This window comes from Lycium ferocissimum, chromosome 8 (genome assembly GCF_029784015.1).
Source record: "Lycium ferocissimum isolate CSIRO_LF1 chromosome 8, AGI_CSIRO_Lferr_CH_V1, whole genome shotgun sequence".
Taxonomy (NCBI): Eukaryota; Viridiplantae; Streptophyta; class Magnoliopsida; order Solanales; family Solanaceae; genus Lycium; species Lycium ferocissimum.
The window spans coordinates 40,221,394-40,225,802 of NC_081349.1; positions in this window are offsets into that span (position 1 = coordinate 40,221,394).

The window sequence follows — 4,409 nt, forward strand, 5'->3', positions numbered from 1 at the left end:
AGTGGATTATTTGAAGTTTATGGGTTCGTATAGCGATTTCAAATTAATATACAATAATAACTGGTTTATAGTCAAATGTTTGTAAATATTTAATGTATATTTTAATATTTACAGGGTCTTGGATAATCCTTCCCAGTGGCAGAACCACAGTATTAGCTACGGGTCCGGCAGAATTCAATAGCTTTGGCTCAGATTATTTATTTGTACCATATACGAAGAGAAACCGAGATGATTGAGACGCTTTTAAAAAGTCTAAATTTAACTACACGCAGTAGACTAATCTAAAAATTAGTATGATATAGTTTTTTTTTTAAATAACCGATCAGATTGTACCATTGACAGACTAATCTAAAAATTTGTATGATATAATTTTTTAAAAAATAACCAATTGGATTGTACCATTGACACCCCCACTAGTAGTCAGATCTCAAATAACGGGACTCAATTATTTTATTAGCATTTCTGCTATTTATCATGTGAAATTTAGAACATTAGAGTAATTACTAAGCTTGTAATTAAGTTGAAATAACACGGATCTCGAAAGGAGATCAAGTAATTTATTAGTGTTCCTTCCATTAAAATGTAGAATAAGTAGAGAAAGACGAAGCTAGCGGTCAACTTTTCTTTTATACATCATAGTGTGTTGCTTAGTAATCTATGGGTATTATGTTTGCAGGTACTAATAAATGAACTACCTTATATGTAACATTATATCATCATATCATATCATATATCATAGAGTATATTATATTAAAAGTGGAAAACTCCTATATTAAAAGTTAGATTACAATTTTACCCTTACAGTAAATCAAAATCTAAATAAATTTCTAATCAAATAATAATATTTTAATTCAGTAAATCAAAATCTAATTAAGTATTCAATTAATTACTACTAATATTTTAGATGGAATCAACAAATTAAAGGGAGCGGAGGATTAAAAAAAAGACTAAACTATTGGTGGACGGACTTAGTATGTTATATCCTGTATTTTGTACATTGGGATGTTCCGAACTAGTTGTGATAAGTTAAGGACAAGACTATTCCGGGATACGAGGTTGAGACTTTTGACCTTCGATTTTGTTTTAAGGCATAAGTTGCTTATGATTTTATTGGTATGGAATATTAAGGAAAATTTGGGGTTAAAAGTGAATTATGGAAAGTTAAGTATTTTTCATGAAATGGCCACTATGGTACATGTGGCATGTGTGGGGCTACCACCACCTGCATGTACAGTTTGGCCAAATTTAATTCATCCAAGCCATGTGTGGGCCATGGTACACATGGATGAATTCTATATGTATATAATAGATGGCAAGCATGACAAATTCATCATCTTTTCAATTCTAGAAACTTAGAGAAATATGGAGAACAACCAAAGGGACCATTCGGCCATGGCACCAAAAAATTGATGACCATGAATTGATCAAGAAAAATAATTTTCTCTTAGCATTTCAACCAATTGGAAGGTCCTAATTAACGTGGAGTAGTTGTTGGAGTAAGCCAACCATTCGTTTTTGCAATCACCAACCCTAGCCAAGTGAAGAACTAAGTGGAAAAGGTAAGGTTCAATCTTCTTTTTCATGTGTTATGGATGATTTGTACATGTTGTAGTGTGTAGAAATGGATGAAATTCATGAAATTATGGTGTTGATGTTGTGGCCGAATATGGGCTGTTTTGGTCTAGAAGGAGTGAACTAATTTTATGTAGTATTTTGGTTGTTGTTTGTTGTGGATTCTATGATGGAAAATGAAGGTTTAATGATCCAAGTTGAAGTTATAAACGTGTGGGCTGATTTGGAAGTTAATGTGATTTTAATATAGTTTCTTGTATTTAAGGGAATGATGTTGTTACCATGTGAATTGTTGGTATAGTTCATGAATTTGGAAGAAAAGAATGTGTTGTGTTACTTTTGTCAAGTTTGGAAGGTTTCGGGTGGCATTGTGTATTGGTTGGGTTGTTTTGAGTATTGTGTGGATTGGTTGAAGTGTCTTGAAATCTTGTTTGAATGGTTTCGGATTAGTACTTGAATGTGTGACTATTGGTGTTGGATTGATTATATGTGATGATTTGAATGTAAATGAAACGCCGTCGAATCATATGGAAAAGAGTTACTAACGTTAGAATGCGTTTTGAATCACTTGTTGACGTTGTAAATATGATTGTTGGTATTGTTGTTGATGATTTGGCCGAGTGAAATTCTCGGGGTTGTTGAGTTTACAGGGAAAATGCTGCCCAAATTTCTGTAGAAAAAGTGTTAGTTTAGAATTGGATTCCTAAGTGCCTATGGCTAATGTTTGGCATCTAACGACGTTGTTGTAGATCGTGAGAAGCCGAGACTTAAATTCGGATTAGCTTAGGAAGCGGACGTGGTATGTAAAGCTTACCCTTCCTTTCTCTTGGCATGTCTTAGTTGTAAGTAAGCTATGATACGAGCCTCGGGGTGACTCTACTTTTACGATCCGAGCATGTCTACGATTCTTATTCATTTCTTGATATTCGCATTCTTAATATAGTCGAACTATGGTCCTTATGTCTTTTGTATGATTGGATTTCAAAGGTTGCATAAAAAGTTTTGTTTTTAAAGGGTTTTATGTTGAAAAAGGTCCGTAACTTTCATAGACGGAATCGGATCGCTTCGAAACGTTCGTAGAAGGTCTATAACGAATAATGACTCTAACTTTCATGGGCGGGCCCGGATTGGTTTGATGCATATCCGTGGTCCCCGAGATTTTCCTTTGTATGGTCCTAACGATTTTTTTGAAAGAACTTAACATGATTACCGTTTTAACTCTCGAGCGTCGACTACTTACTTATCCATTGAGTCTGTAATGATGATTTATGTGCATATGGTTTCTCTTCTCTGCTCGTGCCGGCCTCGATATGTCTTTCACGAGTCCCGGGCCGGGTATGTATTCGTGCACAATTTCACTGCATTGTTCACCGAGTCCCTCACTAGAGGGCCGGGTACGGTATATATATATATATATGATGATGTGATGACATGGGGATGGCGGCCGGGATGGCATATGATGATTCTATTCACCGAGTCCCTCACTAGAGGGCCGGATATATATATATATATATATATGATGACATGATGATATGATGATTCTGTTCACCGAGTCCCTCACTAGAGGGCCGGGTACGGTATATATATATATATATATATATATATATGATACGATGATATGATGACATGACATTGACATGCATGATATGTGTTTCAAAGGCAAGTCTGTTGATTTTCGGTTATTATACCGTTCGTAATTCCCGGTTGATTATGATCCTGTTTCGTATCCCATGCTTTACATGCTCGCACACATTCATCGACCCCCTTTCTTCGTTGCGTTTCATGCCCGCGGTACGGACGTTCGTTTCGGTGATTCGTCGACCTAGGATATCTATCTGCCATTTGGAGCGCTATATACGTAGTACAGACACTTTTGTTGTGTATTTATATGTATATTCAGGGGTACGGCGGGGCCCTGTCCCGTCATATGATTCTGTTATGACTCTTAGAGGTCTGTAGACATATGTGTGGGTTGTGGGTAGTTAGTGTACAGTTATGTTTGTGTGGTTTGTGTTCTGGGCGTCCCCCTACATTATGACAGCCTTACCGGCTTATGCCCGATATGTATATATGTATATGTGACAGTTTTTAGGGCGACGTTTTACTTTCCTGTGTACCTGAGTTCATGTTATGCTTGCTGTGGACTGATTATGGAGACGACGTCTTACCTCTGCATATATATAAGTTACTAGTATGTCGATTATGGTTAATGGGTGTGTACGAGTGCCCAGCTCGGGCACTATTCACGGCCTACGGGGTTGGGTCGTGACATAGTAGAGAAGATGAAGTTGAGAATAACACCCAAAATTTTAGGGCATTTGGTGATTCTAATTGATAGGAATGAGATGCTTAATTTTTAGGGATTCTATTTGAATCTCGATCGACAATTTAGCAAGATAGTTATGAAAAATATCCTTTTTGATAACTCAAAATAGTACTATTTGGTATGGTTAACCATATTTAATAATGCATTGCTCTATAGTTTATCAAAGACGTTTTACGTTGATGGCACAATATATTTATTGTCAATTTTAGAGTTTCCTCATTTATTTTCATTGTATGACTAATTCAATTTAAAATTCTGTTATTTATACCTAGAACTAATACAATCAAGCCTGAAAAGAAAAAGAACGATCTCGTTGGTAAAACTTTTAAAATCTATCCCATCAAATTTTAAGATTTCGTTATAAGGAAACGTAATGATCACAAAAAGTTTGGCTTGATCTAAGATTTGAATTTATTTTGTTTGATTTGGTGTTGTATGCTCTCACAAAACACGTCTTCCCTATCAAAATTTGTGCAACTCATCACGCACTTATTATAATGTTATTTCAACT